This window comes from Astyanax mexicanus, chromosome 12 (assembly GCF_023375975.1).
Source record: "Astyanax mexicanus isolate ESR-SI-001 chromosome 12, AstMex3_surface, whole genome shotgun sequence".
In the NCBI taxonomy this organism is placed as follows: Eukaryota; Metazoa; Chordata; class Actinopteri; order Characiformes; family Acestrorhamphidae; genus Astyanax; species Astyanax mexicanus.
The window spans coordinates 26,796,466-26,824,236 of NC_064419.1; the positions used below are offsets into that span (position 1 = coordinate 26,796,466).

General features: G+C 39.9%; 1 protein-coding gene across 3 annotated transcripts in view; it reads left to right on the plus strand.

Moving 5' to 3' along the window:
* The first annotated feature begins 16,461 nt into the window (after positions 1-16,461).
* Positions 16,462-27,771, plus strand: part of disp3 (dispatched RND transporter family member 3) — a 99,199-nt gene continuing 87,889 nt past the window's right edge. For 2 of the 3 annotated variants that reach the window (XM_022671124.2, XM_022671125.2), the window contains exon 1: positions 16,468-17,071. The gene's annotated coding sequence lies outside the window, so the exon portion shown is untranslated. Of the gene's footprint in view, positions 17,072-27,771 lie in introns of all 3 variants that reach the window. The other variant, XR_007441357.1, reaches the window with a different exon arrangement.

Sequence of the window (27,771 nt, forward strand, 5' to 3'; positions counted from 1 at the left end):
GTGTGTGCAGATGTGATGGATCACATATAAACCAATAGGGTGTTGGAATGGTATATGTTTACACTTCTCTACATCCAACCACAATCAAATTCACTATATCTAGATGGAGAGATTTATCTGGATAGATTTTTTTTTTTTGAAAGATGTGAAGCTAGAATAAAAACAAGCTAAAATGAAATAGGTAGAGTAACGAGGCTATTTTTAAAATGTAAGGAGGAGAAAGTTCAGAACATTGTGTGAACATGTAATCAGTATGTATGATTAGTGAGTGTGTGCACATGTTCTTTGAAATGACCTGTAGGTGGTAATATAGGAGTTTAGTTTGATCCCGGGTGGTACGTAGTCTAAAACATGGCCCTATTCAAACTCAGAGCAGGAAACTTCAGACACGTCTCGGCTGATCAGCTACATTTGCATTAAGGTGAAAATTGTTTACTTTTGATTATTCACTGTACTGTTTCTTTCAGAGCCCGGCTAGACAGAGTGCAGTGATTAGTTGTAGTGTTTGGGGGGAAATCTCATTAACCTGATAAAATGCACACAGACGCAGGCTCATGTTTAGGTATTTAATGAGATGCCTAATGAAAATGAATATGTGCTGCTGCCTCTGTTAGAAGAACTGCACTTCCTGATTGGCCGTGACAGTAAACAAGACAGTCACTGAAAAAAATACAAAATGAGCTGGAGCTCACAGTGGGTCCTCGTCCTTCCAATCCGAGGTAACGGCAGACATGCTGATTGCTGAGGGGAGTTTAAAAGCAATATTCCAGCACTTTTCATCATAATCTTTGTATGCTTTCCCCGTAGTGTTCCATAGATTACCAGAGACAGAAAAGCTGCTGACGTGATGCCAGTGGGAGCTGCTGAATTCTCTGAATTAACATTTCAAATGCATGACTATATAATGCAAAAACTACAGACATTACACTTGCATTTTCTTTTAAAGCCAGATTCCAAAAATATATTAAGCATAGTTAGCATAGTCAAATAGTGTTCGTGAAAATGACAACACAAAGCATTCCACTGTGAATCTGCTCGCCCAAACTGAAACTGATGCCCAAGGCCATCTGGCGTGCTTCTGTAAAAATCTTCGATTGTCAGTTGAGACAAAAGTGGACATTTTCAAATCAATTGCACAACACTGAAGGCAAAAGAAAAACTCCAAAACCTCACAACTGTGAAGCATGGTGAAGGGAGCTTCATGGGAAGGGGGCATCTGCTTTGCTGCCTCTGGAACTGAACATTTTGAGATCTTTAAGGGGGTTTTCACACCTGTAGTTCGTTTCTCCAGTCTGAATTAGTTTATGAGTTTGTTTATTTGGAGCATTTTCTCCCTTTGTTTAGTTTGTTTTCACACAGGAATAAACCTGAACGCACCAAAATGTGCACCAATAAACCATATAAATACACGTATATGTACGTAAATATAAATATACGAAAAAAGTAAATATAGCGTGCATATAGTGTTCCAGCGTGTATATCTGTGCTTTAACACTAAGCGCTGAAATGCTGCGTTTTCAGACACAATGTTTGGACTTGCAGTGCAGATGTACACATAGTAAACTGCGTCACAGATGATCTAAAACATGTCTGCAGGGAGGAATTGTCCAGAATTGTTCTTCAACATTTGAAAACATACAGGGTACAAATAGTGAAGGTAAATGATGCTAAAGAGGGGTCAGACTAGAGGTTATTAGTCAGTTTGTATATCAAAACATATTACTGAAGAATACAATAAGCAGCAGCCCATGACCTCAAGCTAAAGAGATGTTGGGTGATGCAACAAGACAATGACCCAAAGCACACAAGAGTAAATCAACTACAAAATGCATAAAAAATGCTTAAGGAGAAAATTAGTGTTTTGGAAGGTCAGAGTCCAGGGTACTCCATAAATAAGGATGAACTGAAACATGTCTGCAGGGAGGAATTTTCTGAAATTGTTCTTCAATATTTGAAAACATACAGGGAAAAATGGTGAAGTTAAATGATGCTAAAGGGGGATTTACAGGTTATTAATTCAAAGATTCACCTACGTGCCTAGCCTGCACTATGAATGTTGCTCAAAACGCTCAAAACGCTCGTGACTTAGATATGGATCAAAACATGTTGTATTAGTAATATACACTGATCAAGCAGAACATTATGACCACCTTTTTAATTCTACACTCCACTGAGCATATAGGAGCTCTGCACTGCTATGTCTGATCCATTTATATCAGCAGAACACACACACACACACACACACACACACATGTACACAACCATGCCATGGTCACTGCAGTGCTGAGAATGAACATCATCAAGATAATTGCTGCTCTCTGGTGGTCTCGTGGGGTCCCGATAATTGAAAAACAGGGTGAAAGGAGGATAATAAAGTACGCAGATACAGGACTGGAGTCTGTAATTTTAGCAGTACAAACCATTTCTACATGCTGGAAAATGGAACTGAAAAATGGATAGTTTTTGTATAAGGTGGTCATAATGTTATGCTTATGATTGGTGTATGCAGAAGTCTAGGTAATTACAAAAGGTCCACTTCTGCCCCTACCAAGCGGGTCAGCCACCCATTCTAATGCATGACACAAAAAATTAGCCCCACCCCACAGAACACTGTAGTGGATCCCAGCAACGTGCAGACCCTGATCCTGAAGAACTCCCTGAAGTGTTTTCCCCAGCTGCCAACAAGCACTTCCAGTTTGTTCCGAGAAAAAAACTTAATGGGGAACACCATGTCTCAAGTTAGAAACCTAAAACTTTGTATCTCCAAAAACAGAAAATATAAAAAAAAATTGAGGGAGTAAAAAGTGAGTTTAATAAAAAAAAAATGTCCATGCAATTTTTATGAGCACTATCGGTCCATGCAATAAAAGGCTATGAAATTTTGACACAATGTAAAAAACAACTGTCAGATTCACACTGCAGATACATTGCTATCTTGGCAACACAGAAGGATACGCAGACTCAACTTTAACATCAACAATAACATTGCTGTTCCCGCAAAAGAGCCGCCCAAACACCTTCACATAGTGAACAACACGTTAGTTGAGAGTAGTAGTAAGAGTATTAGTACATGCCTTTTGCGTGCTAGGTGTGCTTTTCCTGTCTTTACGATAGCAAAGTCACACTAACAGGTCCTTAATCAACCTGCAAAGTTCAGAGTTGATGGCTCGCCTATAGAGAGCTTAAATAGGGCGCAAAGGCTGTGATCCAATTGCAAACCACACTCTAATACTATCAGGCATATACTATGTTGTAAGGTTAATATATGGTTTGGTAAGTACAGGTAAGTACACAAAATATTAATGTACTAACCTACTTGTACTAACAGATGCATTGCTATGCCAACGTACAGTATATCACTGAAAAACACTTGCAACATTACCCACAATTATTTCTAATATTCTTTATAATATTGTAGAGTAATATTGTGAGTAGCTATTATGCATTGCACTGAAGAAATATTAGTTTCCATAGTGACCACCCCCCAAAAATGACAAGATTTAAGTATGTAAAATTTAAAACTCAAACGACGCGGTTTGCTGTGCCCTGCGCGAGAGAGCGCCACGGTTGGCTCTAGTCCCTAGTAAGCTAACCTGGTGGTGGTTATAAATTATCTGACTAAATTAGCTTGCCAGTTATCTTACCTGTTTAGGAGAAAAGTAGCAGCTCTGGGTCGGTCTTGTAGTTTTTTTGAGCTTTAAGTCTCCAACTTTCAACTCACTGCCAATATTCACTCTTGTTATATTCCTTCTTTAGTCACTGAGCTTTTTTGAGTCATGCTGAGGCTTTGTAAGCTGTGTAGCAGCTGAGGTTTAACTGAGCCAGCCCTGCTAGCTAGCTCCTTTGCTGCTGCACCGATCGCTGTAATGTAGTGTGGGTACTGGCAAACTCGGGGGGTGGAGTTAGTGTTGGGGAAGGAGCAGCAGGCGGAGTCAGAGGACAAGACAAACACAAAATCCGGGACGGAGTGAAAACTTAAAATAGGAACGTACGGGGTGAATCCCTGCTGACTCAACATGTTTTCTTAATATCTGATGATACGTCCTGATCATTTTATCATTTACTACTGAAAATTAGTTACATATTGGTCCTTTAAGTATTAGTAGTTAGGATGCACCTAACCACTGTATTTAACACAACATAATACAATGAGGACCACTAGGTTGCCATGGCTGAGTCAAATCAGCTCAGTGTGTTTGGCAACACGTAGCCATAGAGCTTTCAGTTTCTTGAGGAAAGAGAAGATTGGACATTGTACTTTTCTAAGCCCAAGTCATCCTGCCTCACTTAAAGAGCTTTATTGGCTTATCAGTGCTGGGCACACTTCAGGACATTTAGCAGCAAAGTCAGACCAGAAAACCCAAGGCCGTCCCGAAGCCTAGATCAGTTAAAGAGACCGGGAGGAAGATTGACAGGACAAAAACCTTGCCAAGAGCTTTGAATCTTTTGGGTCCAAGACTCACCCAGAAACACTCCTCATCAAAGATGTCCGTCTCTGAAGGGCACAGCCGAGGCTTTTTAATGCAACAGAGGCACTTAGCCCGCACTTCAATATAGAGGCCATTGGCACGTTGGACATTCGCTACATTTTTATTGCTTGTCATAAAAGAAACTGTATTCAATTAATGCAGCCTGAAATGCAAAAAAGGATCTTAATATAATGCATTGTAAAAATGACCAGAGAGCTACTGGTCCTACCGGTACCTACTTTTCAATGTGTAATCTTCCATTTTTAATAGCACATTACATTAAAAGTGTGGATGGTTCTTAATTGGATATTTCAGACCGGACTGTTTTCTCAGAATTACACATTAAATATATGAATTAAACATTCACTCAGGGGAGAATACAGAATTTCTGCCTCACATAAATGAACAACCTTCTGTCACATTCAATCTGTAAGCTATAAGCCGTTGGCATTATGGGCAAATTCTAAAGCATTATAGCCCTCCAATTAAAAACAAGGGTATTCGCTTATTGCTGTCTGAATAACAGAAATGTGATGTTTTGAATAGCAACTGAGAGCAGATCTGTTTTCGCAACCTATAATTATCTAATATTAAATAGTGTTCATAAAAAAAAAAAAAGGTATTGGAATGAACTGGATATTTCACTGCACGTCCCGCTTTAGACATTCTTTTAGCCTTTAACGCTTTATTAATTGACTTAATTGGCTTTATTTGAAAAGTACAAGAGAGAAATGTTTTTGATAGCACCAGTCAAAAGTTTGGACACACCTTCTCATTCAAGGGTTTTTTAGTTTATTTTTTTCTACATTCTAAATAAATACTAAAGTCATACAAAATACAAAGAAACACAAGGAATCATGTACTAAACTTAAAAGTAAACTTAAAAATACTTTAGATTTTCTTATCATATGAGTGCTGTTAACTTCCGGTTTCTGAGGCTGGGAACTCTGATGAATCTGTGTTCTTTTCCTGGGGCTATCCTGATGAGAGCCAGTTTCATCATAACATAAATTAAACAAAACACAGTGTTGTTTGATTAGTTGGGAATATTTTTGTTATGCCCTCCATTTGTACTTCCTACTGGTGAGGACAGCTAAACATTTAGGCCCCAAGACCAATTTTGCAGTACATTTTAATAGTTTGACATATTGATATAAAACCAAAAAATGTAAAATATGTTATAGGAAACAATTCACACAGGCTGGATGTTAATTTCATGAGATTCTAAGATACTGTACTTTTTAAAAACTTTTTTCTTACTTTTTCCAAGGAGATACGTCCCTGAAAGTATTGTTTGTCTAAGAAAATAAAGTTTTTTGAATCTACCAGTTGTTCTTTTTATTTTGTCAAAATGTCCTGATGAATAAACCGCTACAAATGCTTTAAAATAACTTGCAATTTAATATTTGGATGTAAAGTTTTTGTATTATTTACTTCAGTTTTCTCCTCCAGGACATTCTGTCCCTACACAGATACTGTGCCTTAGTGCTCTGTAGATGCAGATGATATCAAGTAAAGTGCTTTATTTCTGACAGCCAAAGCATAAATATGCAAGAGGCCATTCTGCAGAACTAAAATGAAAGCAGCAGCATGTTTAAAGAGGCCAGAATTCTGTACAGTTTATTGTTTTCCTCCTTTAACACTCCATTCACCTCATAAAGGCCTTGAACGTTGTGCTCTGAGCTGAAACTGACGTTTTAAGCTTGAGAAATCACTTCAGTATGAAGGACTCAGTTCTTCCGGGGGTCTCAGCCACGTCCTTCAGTTGACAAAACATTTTTAAACCTCTCATAGAAATATACTGAGTCATTTCGGGAAATAAAACTTCAAGGAAAAAAAAAAAACATTATACTGTTCAGAATTCACACTGGTCATGTTATTCAGTGATATTTTTATATATTAAGCATAGATAAGCCAGATATTAAAACATTTTTTTAGATTTAAGATTTTTTTAAAACAAAAGTTAAGGTTGATGTCATACATCATGTCAAAACTGCAGTTTCCAACTGATAGTATTTTCCTGCTGATTTTTCTGTCTTGAGACGTAATAACCACAATCACGCACATAGTAGATATCAATGTTTACAATTTTATCAATTAATATACAACTGTGTCATGTCAATATTTTATATGTACATGTACATTTTAACAGCTTTCTACAAAAATTCGAAACAATAGAAGTTGCAGATTTTGATATCAGAATCAATTCACACTCAACTTAAAATAAACAACAAATAGAAACAAAACAATAGAAATGCTATATAACGTAATCTATATATTTCAGCGGGTCAAACAAAACCTGATTATAATTCAGAATTAATTATAAATTAATTACAACAATGTAGTATAAGTCATTCTAACCACATGATGTCAGTGAAATGCAACATTATTGAGTTATGTTCAGATAGTATGTTGAGTTTACTAACAACAGGTTAAATTAATTTGACTTGGTTAAGTTCAATTAAAAAGGATAGAGCTTGTTTGCTTTTCATATGGAGATTTTTCAGAGGCACACTTCAATCCAAAGTGGTTTGAGAAACACTAGTAAGATGGCGGAACAAGCAACCAAATAAAACCCACAACTGTAAGTATTTTTCTTGTTAAAAGTGATGATTAGCACTAAATTACCACAGTTTAATGTGTAGTTTCAATGCTAAATTCTTCATAACAAGCATAAAAAGATCGCTAGTCGTTTGTCTCTGTAGCTAGCTAGCTAGCTAACTTTCCCATTCTACCTTAAATCGTGCAATAGACAGCAGGGGCTGCAGCATTTAAGGTGGAACAGAAAAATAAAATAAAATAAGCTAATTTCAGCTCAGGGGAATAAAGGAATTGACAATAATAACTATTTTCTGCACCATCTCCCCACTTTTCTGAAGACATACAATGCTAAGGAGGTCACAGCTTCGAACCCCCACTCATGCAGCTCTGGGTGGGTAGATAGCGCTCTCTCTCTTAATAAAATTGCAAAAAAAATGTAAGAAGTTTTTTGGTCTGTATTTAAATTGTAAATATTGCAAAAACAGGACCTTAGACACACTCAGATACAAATAAGATGGTTTATTAATGAAAGTAGTGATACAGGGGGTAGTCAAAACATTCCGGGTCAACGCCAGTATACAGCAGCAACGGAGACAAACAATAACAAACCATAAACAAGATTCAGTCCAGAGGTCCAGAGGATAGCGCCCTTTCTCCACATTACTCCGAAGGATGATGTTGATCAGTACAGGGCGTCTGTGAGCTGATGTATCAGAACCGAGTCGCTGCGCTTTCCTCTGAGCGTGCTGTGATGCTACTCAGCAACGCTGCAAAAAGAGTGGTGGCTGACTTCACATGTATCGGAGGAGGCATGTCTTCAGAGGGGGCTAGTCTTCACCCTCCTCGTGTTGTGACATCACTACTGATGCGGAATATACAGCTGACTAGCAGCTGAATGGGTGGAATATGGGTGGAATAATATCTGTGCCAGGCGTGACAATTTTATAGGTCGCATTTGTATATTTGATGTATTTTGGATTTTTTTTACTGTAACACATTTCTTAAAATGACTAAATGTAACAAATTGTCTACATAACTGTAATAATCAAATGTTGTAGTAAAGTAAGACATTTGCACCATATTTTATTAATCATTTTTAACTGTTTTTAAGAAGGTGAAAATATGAAAACAAGTATCAAAAAATTTACAAAGTGGTTTAATACTTTTGAAAATTGTAAATCCTTCATTTTCTGCTTCATATCTGTTCATTCTGTGAAGCTCCTTGCTGTGAGCACAAATTTCATTTCTTTCAAGAGTTCATTGACACAGGAAGCTACAAAAATAGCAGTTGCAGTAAATCACCGGAATATCAATATTAAACTCCCTCTCTCCATCTACCTGCTGCCTACAGCACATATCCCAAATTTCTGCCATTTTCAGACATCCGTCAGCACAGATCACTGCCAGCCTCTGGATGAACATTGATTGGTGACATTTCTAACAGCTTTGCCAGGCAATTTCACTCCGTCGTTTTCAGCAAAGTGAAGGGGCGTCTATGACTCTGTTTCCAGCATTCTGGATCCAAATTATAACAATATATCAGTTTTAGACTCCCCCGGTGGAGCTGTGCATTGATTACACCAGATGATGGTTACTTACCAGAGCGTGGAGGAATCTGAGACGCTTCCTCTTCAGGAGCCGCTGGAAACTTCAGCAGTTTTCTTTGTTCCTCCTCCTTCTTCGACATCTCCCCTTTAAAGTTCTGAACCCTTTTATCCACAGAATCTCCCCAATGTCCCAGTTCAGTCAACTCTAACTCTCTCTCTCTCTCCCACTCACTCACTCACTTTCTCTTTCATTCTTTTTTTCACTGCCTTTCATTCCCTTTCTCACTGTTGTTTTCTATTTCCCCCCTGGTGAGAATATATTTAGTGAAATATTTCATCTGTGAGAAGGCTTTAGGTTAATGTGAGTAGGAGAGGCCTACTGTAGACTGTAGGAGTGTTAGGATTGGCAGATTAAAATGATTAACACAATAATATTGATTAAAACTTATCGCCACAATGATTAAAAGATGGTCACTCACTCGCTCACTCATATTTAGCAGGTGTTTCCACAGGGGAGCTAGATTAGTACTCTGTTAGTCTAGGCTAGCTGTTGGTACTTCACATCAGTGACACTGGGTGTCCTTGTTTTGCCAAACAGCGGTAAGTGTTTTTAAAGACATTCTAGCTCTCTGTACATATGTATATACAGTATATATAGTACCAGTCAAAAGTTTGAACACACCTTTTCCTACATTATAAATGAATACTGAAGTCCTCCAGACTATGAAGGAACACATAAGAAATCATGTAGTAACTTAAAAGTGTTAAACAAACCAAGTCAAGTCAAGTAGTTTTATTGTCAATACTGCATATGTACAGGACATACAGAGAATTGAAATTACATTACTCTCCTTCCCAAATTTTACAGCAAGTACAGACAATAGATATAATAAAAGAGAATGGGAGACACTATGTGTTCAATACAACAGGGACACAAATAGACATACATGAGAAAAAACAAGGTGCAGTAGTGGTGGGGGTGAAATAAAATATATAAATATAAATAAAAAGAAATAAGATATACAATCTAAAAGAGTGGGAGACACTATATGTACAATACAACAAAAACACAATAGACATACGTAAGACGAAAGACAATAGTGCAATATTGATGGTGATTGAGATGGAATGACAGTATAAATAGAACCCGTATAACAATAGTGCAAATACGGTATATAGCTTAAGGCTGGTAAAGTGAATGAGTGCGTAAAGTTCTTAAAGTTCACAGTACTCTGTGAAGCATTTAGGAGGTTTTTTATCTGGGGTGCTTTTATCTTGTGGTCTCTGTGGCTGGTAACTTTGATGAGCTGATCCTGTGCAACAGAGGTAACTCTTGGCCTCCTTTCCTGGGGTGTTTCTGATGAGAGCCAGTTTAATCAAAACATTTTTGATGGTCTTTGTGACTGAACTTGAGGATACTTTTGAAGTTTAATTTTTTTTTTTTTCGGATTGACTGACCTTTGTTTTCTTAAAGTATTTTTCTCCTTTACGTAGTTGAGTACTTCTTGTCATGATCTGGATTAGAACTTTACTCAAATAGAGCTATTGACTGTATACCAACTCTACCTCTTCACAACTTTACAACTGATGCTCTCAAACATATTAAGTGGCAAGAAATTCACAAGTAAATCACAGCTGTTAACTGAAAGCCATTCCAGGTGGCTCTGCCTCATAAATCTGACTGATAAAATCTAGCCAAGATGTGCAAAACTGTCATCTAAGCAACAAAAATATAAAATATAAAACATATTCTGGTTTAACACTTTTTGTTTACTAAAGAATTCCATTCCATTCTATGTTTTTCTTCATGGTTTGGATGACTTTCATATTGATCTACATTGCCACTGAATTGAAGGTGTGTCAAAACTGATAATAAATATATACATCATTTGGCAGACTAAGGTGTTGTCACTATGATTTGAAGATCGCTGGTTTGAATCCCAGATTATGCTGTTCATCAGCAGCCAGAGTCCGAGAGAGCACAATTGGCATTGATTTTTCAAGGGTGGGCTGATGGCATCTTTTTTTCAACGTCGCTCGCAGTGTGATGTTGTTCAGAACAGGTGTCTGTTAGCCGATGTTTTGGATCTGGGTTGCTGCGCTTTCCTACGAGTGGCAGTTTAAAAAGAGCCAGTGGTTTAATTTCATGTGTTGGGGGTAATTAGGCCTCCAAATTGGGTAGAAAATAGGGTTTATATGCTTGAAACTTTGCGTCTCAGCATTTTTCTCTTCACCCAAGGTCACATACTTATTATTTTAAAATTAAATAAAAGCCAAATACTGAATAAAGCTTTATGGAAATATTTTTAATGAAACATCTTTTAAAAAAAGGCCTAATGCACATGTACAGTAACAAAGTACATTTACTCTAGTATGTTCCACCCCAGGCCCTCAGAGACAGCAGTGCTGAACTGGATGTGGTGAAGATGAGCTAATAATACAGTATACCAGTATCTGCTGCAGTGTGCTCAAAACCACAAATGATCACTGCTGTCAATGATCTCACCTGAAGCACAATTCTGTAAAAACAGCAAATCACATGGCCCTCGTTCTCCTTCTGAAGCTCCATTTTTGTGGAATGATGAAAATGACTTTTCAAGTGGAAGAGCCATTTCCATATCTAGTCTCTAGTGGGAATGAGATTTAGGCATGTAGCTTTCTGTCTTTCTCTCCGCCTTGCTCTTCCACACATCCGCACAGTCAGTTATTATACCATGTTCATGTAATACTTATTATATAGATAATGTCGGTCTGAAATTAAATTGAATTCTGTCGTTTGGCTTATGATTCCGGGCTACATTTATTCAATGCTATCCATTCTAAAAAAAAACCTGTCTGCTGCAAAGTCTTTTTCAAGCTAGCAAAGAAAGTATGCAGTTATTATACATATATATAAGTTTCTGCACATTTAGTTTGATTTAAAAGCGACTTTATTTATCTTGCCGTAGTTATGTAATCAGACCTTGGCACATGGAAGTGACAAAAGCCCTGTCCAGATGGGATTAGTTTCTCAGGGGGACGTCTTTGAAAAATATTTCACACTTTTACTAAGTGAAAAAACTCTTGCATCCGGACTACAATAAAAAAAAAAGGAGGACCAATGAGTTTGTAGGCTTTCTTGGTCACGTGACATCACGTTCAGTAGCTCCTCCATTTCCACTCGCTGTTGTGTTTACGTGGATCTCGTTGGAAACGCATGACCAAAGTGTAACTATGGTGCGTGGCCATGGACAAATAGCAATTTTATTAAACATGAGGTGACGAAACTACTAAATTGACTAAAATTACCTTAAGACCACATAGTTCAGCAATAAACAGTAGATAATTCAGCCTGTAATTTTCTCAGAGGGTGTCTGAGAAAAACACATACATGGTCGTTCCAGGCGGGAATAAAATCACAGAGGAACCCCCATAAAAGAGAAAATTACCCCAGCCCATCCGGATAGGGCTTAATCTGAATCTCAAACACTGCTGTGTCCTCCTTTAAAAAAGATAACCCCAAAAACTGTGTAAATCAGGCTAGACTATGGAAAGTCTTTTGAGGCTAAACGCAACATGGAAGCAATGTTAGACAGGAAGAAAACCAGCAATGTAAGTGAAGCCCCTTTGAAAAAGGGGTCCACTAAAGGAAGTTGTAACGCACATTTTGGTGTGACAGCCTGAGCAGAACCAATGAAGTAAGCGAGGGTGCTAGGCAGATCCTAAGTGGGAGCTATTACAATCTTTTCTACTTATATAAGTGCGCACAGTGACAAAGACCAATGTGTCATTGTGCTTTTGGTGTAATTTTGGTTCACCACTGTTCCTAGACCACAGTGTAGTGAGGAAATTTTGGCATAGGTGTAACATCACCAGACATCCATAAAGTTCTAGAGATTAATCAAAAATGAATGACAAGTGTGCTATCAAAAAATGAGTAGAGGTTGAAATGTTCTTTAAGCACCACACTAGTAGTAGAAGTACTAAAAGTATTTAACATGCTTTTTACTTAAGTAATGCTTACATGTTTTATTCAAAAATTTAATACTGAAGTACTAAAAGTAAAAGTGCAGTACTGTGTTTAGCAGTTATTACAGAAAGCAGTGAAAAGTTGGCAGAGCAAAAGGTAGAACTGAAGCAGTGAGGTCTTCTTATAAAATCAGCTTGAAAGCTTGATTCACTCAGTGATGAGGAGCTTCATCAAACTCTGTGACAGTGCAGATCATCTAACGCTCTGGCTTTAGTGATAATGTGGGTTTTAATGAATTCTAATATTTTAATAATTGTAACAAGTAAAGATGCAGCACATAAAATATTTATCAGAGTAAAAATCTTAAAATCATAAAAAATATTTTGTGAAGTAAAAGTAGGAGAGCATTTTAGTACAGTAAAAAAATACAGTAGTGAAGTACTTTTTCCAATGGTTGATAAAGATTTTGAATAATTGTGTATTTTTTTTCTTTTTTATATTTTTATCCCACTTTTCTCACCAATTTAGCAATACCGATTATCTCACCCACTCAGCTGTACTATCACTAGCAATGCCCAACAACACCAGAAGGGGGGAAGACTAGACTGCTTCTGATGTAGGATTACAGAGTAACCAGCAAACTTGGAGAAAAGTGCAGCGACGAATTGTGCTCTCTCAGGGCTCTGGAAGCTGACTGCAAGCTACATGACCAGGATTCAAACCAGCAATCTCCTGATCATAGCGGCAGTGCATTAGTCCACTAGATTGCCCGGAGCCCCGAATAATTGTGTATTTACTTGTGTCTTTTTTATCTTATATTAAAAAAATAAATTAGCTGTATTATATAAAGATGCTTTTACACCTGTTTGCTCTGGTCCAAATCAGTTGCCATTCCCTTTGGTTTGTTTTTTTTCACACAGAAGAAAATCTCTAAGGAGGCAACCATAAAGTAAATACAGTAAAAAGTTCCTGTGTTCTGGATTAGTGTATATTTCTATGTAGTTTAACATGGAAGAGCAGCAGAGATGGCATGTGTTATTTACTGTATTAATTATCTGTGTAATTTACCAGGTTAAAGGTGCATTATGTAGGACCTGAGAGCGAGTGTGTGAAATGGCTACAGCAGTCCAATTTCAAAACACCACAGAGAGTAGTCAGCTCCGCCCACCCCTCCCCAGCCACGAAACTTATTAGGATTGCCAAATTCAGCAGGCTGAATCTACACAACGTTAAGACTAGTAGGAGAGTACGAGCCAGAGGAGAGGAGAAATACAGCAATTCTAAACTCTTCTAAAACCCATATCTAGAGTTATATTGACTGTTTGTTACACGAGGGAGAGCTAAAGCCCCGCGGTGTGTCGGGCCGAGGCTCCGCGATGTGCCAGATCGCGGCTCCGCGAAAGTAGCTGACTGAGTTAGCTAGCCAGTTAGCTTACCTGTTCAGGAGAAAAGTAGCAGCTCTGGGTCAGTCTTGTGTCTTTTTGAGCTCTAAGTCTCCACCGTTCAAACTTGCTGAGGCTTTTTAAGCTGTGTAGCAGCTGAGGTTTAACTGAACCAGCCCTGCTAGCTCCTCTGCTGCAGCGTCGCTGTAGTGTGGTGTTACGTGCTGGCAACCTCAGGGGGTGGAGTTAGTGTTGGGGAAGGAGCAGCAGGAGGAGTCAGAGGACAAAACAAACACAAAACCCGGGACGGCCTGCACATTTAAAATAGGAACGTACAGGCTGAAGCCGTGCTGACAAGAGCTGCCAGTGCTTTCACTCAACATGTTTCCTTAATATCTGATGATACATCCTGATCATTTTATCATTTACTACTGAAAATTAGTTACATAGTGGTCCTTTAAACTGCACCTGTATGTTGGATATTTGGGTCAGATCAGGGTTGGATCACATTCACACCACAAACAAACAGAACTAGAGGACCACCTCCTCTCAGAGGTCTCAGTGCAGTTTTTAATGAATGCTACGTAATCCTTAATCTCTGCACAGACCACCTGCAGACCACCATAAACAAGCGTTCATATTAAAACAGGATTTACCAACAGAAGCGAGGAAACGCCATTAGCCACTTAATGCCAAGGTTAAATGTAAGTTATCAGGCTATTAGATGGGGCTTAAGTCTGTTGGGTACTTTTATAGAGGCTTGGTGTGGGTGCGGGAGTGTGTGTGTGTGCTCAAGCAAGGGTGTGTGTGTGTGTGTGTGCCTTGCAGCTTTTGCACCCCCCCACAATGTCAGTCTCTTTAATTGAAAAAGCCAGCAGGGATCTAAATGTCAGCCTTCTCTGAGATACTGCCATTTAGCATCATGATGGATTGTGTATGTGTGTGTGTGTGTGTGTGTGTGTGTGTGTGTATAACTTACTGCATCAAAAGAAAAATAATAGTACTGCCAGTTACAGGCTAATGGAGTTTTAAATCTCTCTAAAATTATTAGTATTCTAGTTTTGCATGATAGATGTATAGTGAGTGTGTGTTGTGCTAGTCTTCCCCTTTTACTGTTACCCATCCTCTCCATTACTCCTTCTCTCCCTGTTACTTATTCTCAAGCTCTGTTATCTCCCTCCCTCCGTTACTCCTCCTTCTCTCCCTGTTACTTATTCTCCTCTTCTGTTACATCTCTCCCTCTGTTACTCTCTATTACTGCTTCTCTCCCTGTTACTTATTTTCCTCTTCTGTTACATCTCTCCCTCTGTTACCCTCCATTACTCCTACTCTCTCTCTTACTTCTTCTCATCCTGTTATTTATCTCCCTCTGTTACTTTTCATTACTCCTACTCTCCCTGTTACTTCTTCTCATCCTTCTGTTATTAATCTCCTTCTGTTACTTTTCATTACTCCTACTCTCTGTTACTGCTTTTCATCTTTTGTTTCTCTCTCCCCTCACTCATCTCTTTTTTCTCTCTGATTTTTTATTCCTCTTTATCACACACTCTCTCTTTCTCTTCATTTATTTCTCTCTCAGTCTTTCTTTGTGTCTCTGTGTCTGTATGTCTCCTACTTCTCTCTCTCTCTCTTACTCTCCCTTTATCTCTCTCTCTCCCTTTCTGATACTCTTTCTTCTATTTTTTCTCTCTATGACTGTCTCACTCTTTTCATCCCTCTCCATTACACTCTCTCACTTTCTTTCTCTTCCTCTCTTTTTAATGTCTTTCTTCCTTGATTTTCTCTTCTTCTTTAATTTATTTTCCTTCCCCCTTAATCTCTTAGTATCTCCAGTCTTCTCTCCCCGGTTTTGTTTTCTCTTTTTCACTGTCACTCTCCCTGTTTCTTCGTTTGTCTCTGTCTCTCTCTCCTATTCTTCTTCTCTTTATGTCTGTCTCTTGTTTTTCTGTCTCACTCTTTTTATCCCTCTCATCACACTCTTTCACTCTCACCCTTTTTCTTTCTCTTCTTTTATTTTACTTTATCTCTCCCCCTTTCTCCCTCAGTCTCTCCAGCCTTATCTCTCCCTCTGTTACTCTTTCTCTTTTTCATTGTCACTCTCCCCATTTATTTGTGTCTCTGTATGTCTCCCACTTTTCTCACTCTCTTTTTCTAGCTCTCTAAACCTTTTCTCCTATTCTTTTTCTCTCTCTATATCTGTCTCTTGGTTTTCTCTTTCTTTTTAATCCCTCTCCATCACACTTTCTCACTCTCTTTCTCTCCCTGTCTTTTTATTGAGTCTCTCCCTTTTTATTTCTCTTCCTTTATTTTACTTTATCTCTCCCCTTCTCTCTCTCAGCCTCTCCACCCTTATCTCTCCCTCTGTTACTCTTTCTCTTTTTCACTGTCACTCTCCCCATTTCTTTGTGTCTCTGTCTCCGTATGTCTCCCACTTTTCTCACTCTCTCTCCTTCTCTCTCTCTCTCTCTCTCTGTAGACTGTACCACCGTGCTCTAATGGGGGGGATTTCAGCGTTTCTTTAACCTGAGCTAGACGGCGCTCTCAGTGTAGAGTTCAGGTGACTAAACTGTTAAGTGAAGGCTGTTCTCAGAGCAGAGAGACCCCCACTGCAGCCAGCGGACCCCCAGCATCCCTCGCTCTGCCTTATTTGTGATTGTGCTTCTCCTGTTCTCGCCCCTCTCAGCCGCAGTGAGCCAGCCTGGATCCGAACTGAACAAAACAGCGAGGGAGGAAGAGAGCGAGCGAGATAGACAGACAGACAGAAAGAGAGGCAGAGTGAGTGAGAGAGAGAGAGGTGGGAAGAGAAAGGAAGAGCGAGAGAGTGAGAAGGAGCGCCACAAGCCGCTTTTCCTCAGTGAACGGGAAGCTGTCGCCTGGACAACCGAACACAGAGAGTGAGCAGTAGGGGGGAAGTGACGGAGAAACAAAAGAAAGGGAGAGAGAAAGAGACGGAGAGAGAGAGTATGTGAGTGAGAGAGAAAGGTCTGCAAGCTCTCGCGCTTGTGAAAGAAAAGTGTGGGATAGTTTGCTTGGTTTTCCACAAAGAGCTTCAGGAAAAGCCCAGAAAAGAAAAGGAAAAGAGGAAAAAAGAGAAAAAGAGACAATTCCCCTCATTCCCGAGCTCCTCATCACAGGACGGGAACGGGACCTTCCCTTCGGAGCGCAGGAACTCCTCCAGCCCAGGTCAGAGACCCTCCATTCATTCAGCAGATCAGTCCATTCATCCCTCCTTCTCAAACTTCACCTGAGAGCGCTGCGGATCCAGACCTGAGAGAGAAGAGAAAGGAGGCGTGTGTGCAAGAAAGAGAGAGAGAATGTGTGTGTGTGGAGGGAGTGTGAAGAAGTGTGTGTGAGCATGCGAGAGAGAGAGAGATAAAGAGAGAGAGAGAGAGAGAGAGAGAGAGAGAGAGAGAGAGAGAGAGCGCAATAGAAAGAGAGAGAGAAAGAGATGAAAGCGAAAGCCTGCAGCTCCCACCTGGATCTCCAATGTGATTTCAGGTCCGGCTCAGCCTCCTCTCTCGCTCACTCTTTCTCCAGGTCACTCACTCTCACTTTCTCACTCTGTCCATACGCATCAATCGGCATGCCTTCACAGCCGCATCTGTAAGAAAACACTTACACTTCACTGTGAACACACACACACATACCATGTGCTGAGGAAGCCTTTGTGTGTGTGTGTGTGTGTGTGTGAGCGAGTCTATATATATATATATATATATATATATATATATATATATATATATATATATATATATATATATATATATATATACACACACACACAGACATGAACACAAGGCAGTGTCAAAAGCCAAAGATGACATTTCGAATCTTTCTCTCTCACTTTCTCTCTTTTCTCTCTCTCACTTTTCTCTCTCTAACACACACACACACACACACACACACACAAATAATATATACACAAGTATATACACACACCGACAGAAGACAGAGTCACAAGCCAAAGAGAAAAGTCACAGGTCTCCCTTTCCCTCTCTCTCTCTTTCTCACAGACACATACATACACACTCTATGTAAATTGCATTGGTACACACATATGCAGGATCTGTATACTGGCACATGCTCAGTATTACACATACACACACACCCCTACCCATCAGTTTCACAAACACACCTACATTTAATATGTTTAACCATATATAATTACATATAATGCTGCATATATTATTATATATGTATATTCTGTCACACACACAGACACACACACATGTTTATTATCATACTATCATCAATCCTTCAAAATTGTAACTTTTTAAACGAGAAGGAAAAAAACTCAATGTTCAGGCGAAGCCAGTGAAAAAAAAAGTCAAATCCTTTTACTTAATTTTTATTGATCAAATAATTATAAAATTATTGAACTCTTAGGTTTAAATTATGACAAACATGTGAAAACGGGACAAAATGCATATATAGGAGCATCTACAGGATGTATGTAGATGATATGTTAATTTACACACTCACATATACTGTATATATCCATTGCTGACACACACACAGCTCATATTGTTCCTGTAGAGAAGAATAGACTCTCTGGAGCAAATAAACAAACATGAACCTACTGTACATATAGTACCTAACACCTAATGCCAGGTGTGGGTTAGATAGAGCTGTGAAGCAGTGGAACTGTATTGTCTGGTATGATGGGGATGCAGAGCTTACAGACCTCAAATAACGCAATGCAAACAAGTTCACGTTCCTAAAGTTTTAGGAGTTCAGTAAACAATATTTGATGAAATAACCCTGTTTTTTAATCACAGTTTTCATGCATCTTGGCATGTTCTCCTCCACCAGTCTTACACACTGCTCTTGGATAATTTTATGCCACATTTGAGCAGTTCCGCTTGGTTTGATGGCTTGTGATCATCCATCTTCCTCTTTATTATATTCCAGAGGTTTTCAATTTTGGTAAAATCAAAGTAACTCATCATTTTTAAGTGGTCTAATTTTTCCCAGAGCTGTTTATACTTCTATAACTATATATACTGTGTATATACAAAGTATGCATGTGCTACCTCCTCACCTGAGGGGCTCCATGGCCCCGATCTCTAATCCCCAGAAACTCCAGAGTGGACAGAATCCATAAGCAAGGCTACGGCACGATGGCTCGGCTGCTTTCCCATCGATTTGCTCCCCCCTTTCCCCTCACTCTGCACCTGCATTTCACAGCAGTGACGGTGGCTCTGTGGGGAGCCCATCTCCAGCTCTAAGCCTGCATCACTTAGTCCAAACCTTAAAGCGGTAGTTCAGGAAAAAAAAACATTATTTACACAATTCCTCCCTTACCTGAAATGCAGTCTGTCAGTACAGACATGTCTACTACAAGTACATGTAAACTACAAGTAAAGGAAGGTCATATTCCAACAATTAGCACGGAGTGAAATAAATAATATATGTATAAATGATCAGGGAAAACTGCAGGTGGACAGGACATTCTTGAGCTCATCTGAAATATCCTTTCGGTCTAATTTGGTAATGATGGCTTGCATTATGCTGTTAAAAATACACCATGTGTTGTGCTGGTATGAGTGGATCCGACACAGCAGTGCTGCTGGAGTTTTTAAACACTGTGTTCACTCACTTTCCAATCCATTAGACACTCCTACCTACAGTAGTAAAAAAAAAAAAAGTCAAAGTTTGTGTTGATCATCCTCTAGATTAAGGGTCTGCAATTAAATTTGGTCACGGGCCAGATATCTCCCGAGCTATTACGTGGTGGGCCACAAAAAAAAATGTATTGGAAAATGAAGTGTAATGGGATGGAGTGCTACAGACTAGTACCTCTTCAGCCCAGAGGGTTGTTGAACCCAATTGCAGAACAGTTGATCTCAAAGCAGGGAAACCCAAGAAGAAAGTAAAAAATAAACACACTGCTTGCGGTCCAATACACTACTGCCCCGGCTAGTAAATTGGGACACGGCCTGGAAATAAACACCCTTATAAAGAGATAGGGATCCCAGGAACAATTGATATAATGAGAACGGGTAAAAATTTAAGTCATGCAAAGCGCGACAGAGTGACAGGGGAGGATTGTAAACACAAGATCGCCCGAGAAGCATTTTATTTATTTTTTTTTTTTTCAGTAGCCTTCATTATAGTTCAAACAACCTCATGCCTCATGCTTGTGGGCCGTCTATTGCTGACCCCTGCTCTAGACCTTCATCAGTGCTCACAGGATGCTGTTAGTGGACTATTCTCAGTCCAGCAGGGGCACTGGGGTGTTTAAAAACTCCAGCAGCACTGCTGTGTCTGATCCATTCGTACCAGCACAACACACACTAAGGGAGTTTTCACACTTAATTTTCACATCCTGATTATATTAGTTCACAACCAGGACCAATTCTGGCCTCATTTGCAGGAGGAGCTTGTTGTTTTTGGTTCCTTTTAAACATGAGAACTTTTCCGAACCTAAATACTTGAGCAGTGAGGAACAGCGATTTTGGTGTGCATGATGTTTCACCGTGAAGCTCCTCCAAATTTATATAGGTGGTGTCAATTAAAATACTAGTATATACTTGTATGTTTAAGGGGAGATAAAGCCAGCCAGTAGCCAGTGCACTTGGAGGAAAGCGCAGCAACTCAGTACTGATACATCAGCTCACAGATGCCTTGTGCTGATCAACATCACCCTTTGGAGTGATGAGGGGAAAGAGCGCCATCTACCTACCCAGAGAGAGAAAGGCCAATTGCGCTCTCTGAGGGCTCTGGCAGCTGATGGCAAGCTACATGAACAGGATTCGAACCAGTGATCTCCCGATCATAATGGCAGCACCTTAGTCTACTGGACCACTCACTGCCTTACATTTCAGCTTGGTTAAAAGCATTTCTGAATTAGAACTTAATTTGCTGAGGAAGTTGGGGTCAAACTTGGTGGCGTAATTAATTGCGTAATTTTTTACACAATGAATCTTGTTCTTTACACGTTGCAGTTTTGAAGAAAAAAGGCAACGATCCAAAAAAGGTTTTCAAACATGGTGATGGTAAAAGAGGTAATAAAATTGGATATACAGCTTATGTTTAATGATTATTTACACTGCCCCCATGATCTCCAGTGGGACTGCTCCATTCCATCCATATCTGAAAGCTTTGATCATATCCATATCTGTATTAAACACTAAACATAAATTAGCCTTATTACAGTCAGTGGAGCATTACAATTATTTTAAAACTAATATTTTAGAGTAAACATTTTATATAATGTTATTGTACCACAAAATGTACTTAATTTTCGCATCATCTGTTAAAAAAATGTATGTATATATTTTGAGATTTCTTATTACCTACTTTAGTATACTATGGTGCAAGACTCGTTGAAAAACTATATTTTTCAATATATTTTCTAATTTCTATTCTTCTTCTTTTTCTTGGTCTATTTTTCATCTTTTAATTTTTCTGCCAGATTTTATTGTCTATCTTATTCCACAGTTCACGAGATACTGCCACTGTTCCAACTTCAGATTGTTTTGTCTGATTACAGGTTGGGTTTATATAAAGATTTTTCTTTGGACGCACAGTTTTCGTATAAAATCAAAGGGGAACAGGCAACTGAGAACAAATACACTGTTTTTTTTTATCACACTTTACGCTCTTACACTCTCATTCATATCCGCTCCTCACAATCCTGATCTTCCCTTTGTCTGACAGCCTCTAAATTACATGTTCTCATTTGGCACAGATCCACAAGTTTTTATCTTTCATTTAAAATATACACCTCCATTAATTTTCATTCATAGGCCTGAAAGCCATCAAACAACATGTACTTTTTTAGTGCAGGTGCCCAATCTCTAATCCTCAGCCATACTGACACACACTCATTTTAAATATACACCTCCAGGGCGCTATGATTAAAAGTCACCGGTTCGAACCCCCGCTCATGCATTTGCCATCAAGCTGCCGACGCTCAGATGAAGCAAAATTGACCTTGCTCCCTGCGGGTGGGTAGATGGCGCTCTCTCCCCACATCACTCCTTGGGTGATGTCTGCAGCACAGGGCGTCTGTGAGCTGATGTATCAGAACCGAGCAGCAGCTTGAAAAAAAGTGGTGGCTGACTTCACATGTATCGGAGAAAGCATGTGCTAGTCTTCACCCTTCTGGTGTGTTGGGGCATTACTAGTGATAGGGAGAGTCCTAATGAGTGAGTTGGGTAATTGGCTGAGCAAAATTGGGGAGAAAATGGGGATTATTCGAAAATTAGAAATAACGCCTGAAAGCCATCGAACAGCATGTACTTTTTCAGTGCAGGTGCCCATGTTGTGCTGGATTCAGCACCCCCGCCAAGAAAAGCACCCCCTCTCGGAGCATGTTTCTAGGTAAAATTAAAGTGCTTTTATCAAGCGTACACGCTGCCGGATGGGGGTGCTTTTTTGGCGGGGTTGCAGATTTCGGCACTACTATGTTGCCAAATTCAGCACCCCGTCAGGAAAAGGACTTCCTCACGGGAAAGGCTTAAAACAGCATCTTGGGTATTTTCATTTTCTAAAATAAGCAAAGAAGACGTACGTGCACACCCATTCTCTAATTCACAGCCATACTGACCCACACTCATCTATTTGTTGTTTTTAAATTCTTCATCATTTACATTTACGACCTACGGCGTAGAGTTTTAATTGCACAATAGCCACTAAAGTGCATGTATTCTAACTCCTGACACACACTCATCTGTTTGTTGTATTGTCCTCCCTCATTCCACCAATTCAGCTACACAACCGTTCAAATTTTCTGATATTTTATAAAATTTCACCAATTACTTTCAACTCATTTTCAAAGTTTTCTCAAAGCTAAGCCACTATGTCTCAAACGCCTCGCTCCTCTGAGCCGTGTTTGAACTGATCGGGGGTCCGCGAATCTCCCCCTCTCAGTGTTGGAAATTAGAGTGGCACAGCGCTGGAGCTGGACTGAAGCAGGATGAGTTGCTGTTGTGTCATCCTGCCAGCAGCACTTCACAGGTCCCCATTGAGACGAATGTGCCTTTAAACGGTGCCGTCGCGCGCTCTGCAAATTTATGCCAGATTGAACGTGTGGAGAGGAGCGAGGAATGGAGGGAAGGGGGGTGATCCATATTAGCTGTGGTGGAAGGAGTGTTGGGAGCAAGGGGAAAAGAAAAAAAAGAAGAGAACGAGAGAGAGAGAGAGAGAGGAGGGGGAGATAGGGAGGAAGGCAGTGGAGGGGGTTTGGTCTATTTTTAGCCGCCATCTGATGGGAAGGTTATGTATTCTACCACACTGACATGGGATACAGTACACACACTTCACACCTAAACACACAAATTTACACATAAGAATGTGCTACATCACCTGCTGTGATGCCCCAAAAACTTGGGAAACTGCGAGACGTACAGGAATACTCATCCGTCAGTTGTCAGAACAGCCCATGAATATGCTTTATTTAGGACTTGCTGATAAAATTGCGTAAAGTTGAACTTGAAACTCGTATATTTCTAGTTTATTTCTAGTTTGTAAAGTAGTGTAATGTTATTGTATTAAGATGAATCAGGCTTGGTGTATTAGGTTGTCAGTGGTTAGCATGCGGGGTTGTTGTTTTTTTTTTTTTTTTCTTTTTTTTCCCATTTTCTCCCCAATTTACACGGCCAATTACCCAACCCACTCATTAGGACTCCCCCTATCACTAGTAATGCCCCAACACACCAGGAGGGTGAAGACTAACACATGCTTCCTCCAATACATGTGAAGTCAGCCTCCGCTTCTTTTCGAGCTGCTGTTGATGCAGCATTTCCGAGCAGCATCACAGCGCGCTCGGAGGAATGCACAGCGACTCAGTTCTGATACATCAGCTCACAGACGCCCTGTGCTGCGGACATCACCCTAGGAGTGATGAGGGGAGAGAGCGCCATCTACTTACCTGGAGGGAGCAGGGACAATTGTGCTCCCTCTGAGCGCCGGAAGCTTGATGGCAAAGCTGCATCAGCATCAGCGGCGGTTCGAACCTGCGACCTCCTGCTCATAGTGGCAGCGCTTTAGACCACTGTACCACTCGGCGCCCCGCATGCTAAATTGTTAATCCCATCATTGTGCCATTATTAATGGGCTCCTAATTAAAGCCCCTTACTTCTCTACTTCTCTAACTATTTTTAAAGATTATCATCTAAGAATGTTTTCACACCTGTTGTTCGTTTCTTTGGTGCGAGTTCATTGATGACTTCGCTACTAGAGTGTTTTCCCCCTGGTTTGGTTTTGTTTTTTTACACAAGCATAGAACTGACTTACACTGTGTTGTTTGGCTGTGATCAGTAAGCGCTGCACATGCTTAGTGTTTAGTGTAAAAACAGCTTAGCATGGAGCAGCAGCTTAAACAGCTAATACATCAGGTTAAACTGCACCTGAACAGCAGTTTAGTTCAAATTAAAAAAGGAGTATATTTGACTGTTGGGTCGGATGATTTACATCCAAAGGGTGTGGATCTACATAAACCCTGCAGTAGAGCTGAAATCAGCTCTCAGTGAGTTAATTCAACACATGACTTTTTATTTTTTGCTGTATTATATTGTATTATATTTTGTGTTGTCTGAAAGTCTGAACCATTTAGAAACATGTGTAAATACTGCAACCAAACTTGACCAAAGTTCAGTAGATCTGGAATGTGCTCATCTCTTTTAACCAGACCAAATTACGGTCCTTTTGTCCATGAATGGAAAAAGGTTTGGGCCAAAATGAAAAGTCAGAAAGTCAGAAAGGCATGAACCAATTACACCTATTATACAGTGACAAATATGGACTTGGCATTTAAATTAAGAGAGGGGCTAATCCTTATCTTTACAAGCTAAATTTGAATGCCTACATTTTAATTGTTTCAAAAAATAAATCTGAGCTTTTGCCAAAATGCTGATGTTCTCTTCACTCTTATCTTTGCCTCAGTGACTCTCTCAGACAGATTCCGCTAATCTCAGCATGTTCTTTTTTATAGAGCAGTCACGCAACTTCATCTTAACGAATCCGACATGAACAGCCAGCTAAAAATGAAACTTCTGACAAAATTAGATAATGTTCCTGAAGCTATTATGAGGATACGCTAGCAGAAATGCTGTGCTGTAAGAAGGCATGTCTGCACTAAAGGCAACAAAGCCGGTGATTAATTCGTGTTTGCACATACAGTAATTAAAACGGGCCTAATTCGTGCGTTTGTTCATTACGTTACTTTCCTGCGGGTTGTTAAGATTCATTTCAACCACAACTTGTAGCAGGAAATTCTGCTAAAAAGCAGCTAATTTAGCCTGAGGCCTTTATTTTAACTGGCCTGTTGAATTCCACCATGAGATGCACAATCTATGTAATGAAGGACCCATAAACGTGAACTGCTCCTGCACCTCCTCCACCATCTTTCCTGAGCTGAACGTATTATTATTTCTCATAGCTTCAAACTGCTTCGCTTTTCAAATTAATTTGAATTGAATGCTGACACTTGAATTGCGACCCGGTGTCCCCAGACAGCAGTTGCTGGGGTGGTGCTGGGATGGGGGGCCGGGGGGGGGGGGGGGGGGGCATGTTTGTTCATAACCGGAGCGTCATCGCAGATGATGACGAGCGGTGGAGGTGATGACAAGCCCGTGCAAACAAACACCGAGCCCCGGGTCTTTGTGATGAAGATTGCTGGTTTTATTAGAGCTATAAGAGTGAGGAATCATCTGCCCTGCTTTATGGTGGACGTTTAGTTAATGATGCTGTCGGCCTGCTGTTAAAACCTATCGCTCCACCGCACAGGAAGGAAACGACGGAGGGAAAGAGAAGATATTAAAACTGATCACTGTGAGAGATAAAAAAAGAAAATAAAACAGAAAATAATTGAGTGGCCTCCAGTGGACAAGCACACAGTTTATTGCTGATTTAAAAAAGTTCAGGCATTATGGGTATAATTTAGTGTGAGTGGTGTAGTAGTGGGCATTTTTATAAGCTGCAATTTTGTTTGCCATATGATTCAGACTCATCTTCATTGTGATTCTTTGTTCTGACAGTTGTGATTCAAGTGTGGTTCAATGTTTGAAGTCTCTTGAAGTCTCAGTATACAAATCCAATGTCCAATGATGTTGGAACTTTGTGTAAAACATAATTAAAAACAGAATACTGTGATTTGCAAATCATTTTCTTTCTTTTTTTTATTTCATTTTCTCCCGAATTTACATGATGCCCTAACACCAACACCAGGAGAGTGTAGACCAGCACATGCCTCCTCTGATACATGTGAAGTCAGCCACCGCCTCTTTTCGAATTTCTACTCTTTGCCGGGAGAAAGCGCAGCGACTCGGTTCCGATACATCAGCTCACAGACGCCTTGTGCTGATCGACATCACCCTTTGGAGTGATGAGGGGAAAGAGAGCGCCATCTACCCACCCAAAGAGAGAGAGCAAGAACAATTGTGCTCTCTCAGGGCTCCGGTAGCTGATGACAAGCTACATGAACAGGATTCAAATCAGCAAAAACCTGATCATAATGGCAGACTTCTCAGAGCCTCTGCGAATCATTTTCAACCTATATTCAACTGAACACAGTACAAAGACAAGCTGTTTAGTGTTTAAATGGATAAACTGGTTTACTGGTTTTGGCAAATTTTCCCTGAATTTGATGTTGCAACACGTGTTCCAAAGTAGTTTACCACTGTGTTACATCACCTTTCCTCTTAACCACGGTCAATAAGTGTCTGGGAATTGAGAACACTAATTGATGTACAGCTTCAGTTGCTCAAATTTCTGCGGTTTCCGATGTTGTGCTCTCCGCTTCATAATGCGGCACACATTTTTAATGAGAGACGGGTCTGGACTGCAGGCAGGTCAGTCTAGTATCTGCACTTTTTTAATACAAAGCCCCGCTGTTGAAACACGTGCAGAATGTGATTTGGCATTGTCTTGCTGGAAAAAGCAGGACGTCCCTGGAAAAGACTCAGCATTATTGGTGCATTACCCATGCCATGGGCTCTAACACACCCCCATACTATCAGAGATGCTGATTTTCCTCTTTGGGTAGGAGGACGGGACTTACTGTATTTTTCGCATTATGAGGCGCACTTAAAATCCTTTAATTTTCCCAAAAAATAGTCAGAGCGCCTTATAATCCAGTACACATTATGTATGAATTTTATCAGTCAGGTTGTAAGGAGCAGTAAAGCCACTCCACTGAAGTTCAGTGTTATACAGGAGTTGCAGTTTAGTTCTCCTGCACCGGGGTTGGAGTAGCATTAGCATTAGCCACTAATCGCTATTTCCTTGTTTAGAGTTGAGTATTATTGGCCTGTAGCCTGCTCCTAACCCAGAATAGCACTGCTGGTGCAAAGTTAGCATTAGCCGCTAACCGCGCTAGCTCGTTTGCTGTTCAGAGGGGAGTATTATCAGACTGTAGCCTGTACGTTTTCCATGTAAAAAAAGCTAAGTGGGAAGAACCGCTAGCTAATATCACCCTGGCTTACCAGAACACTCAGGGTTCCTCAGTATAGCTCTGTCGGGCAGCATTTGCCGCTAATCGCTAGTGGTTAATCTAAGCTTATTGTAAATAAACAGAAGCACTTTACTCACCCAAATAAACAGTTTTCAGAAGAGAAATCTGTGTGGATTAATATCCAGCGCTTGCTTGACTTTAAAAGAAAGTCTTTTTTATCACAGTTTTTTTTTTTACCTTAGTTTAGCTTTACCTAACTTAGTTAGCTAGCCCCCACCACCACCACCCAGCAGTAAGACCTGCTGAATTAGAGGTTCCTTATAGTGTCTCTTAAAATGCGCCCTCTAATCTATGTATGAAAATAGACCATAAAATAAAGGTTTATTGAAAGTGCGCTTTATAATCTGGTGCGCTTTATAGTGCAAAAAATACAGTACTCCAGTGGTGAACCTTGTCCCATCCTTGCTTATGATTGACTGAGCCT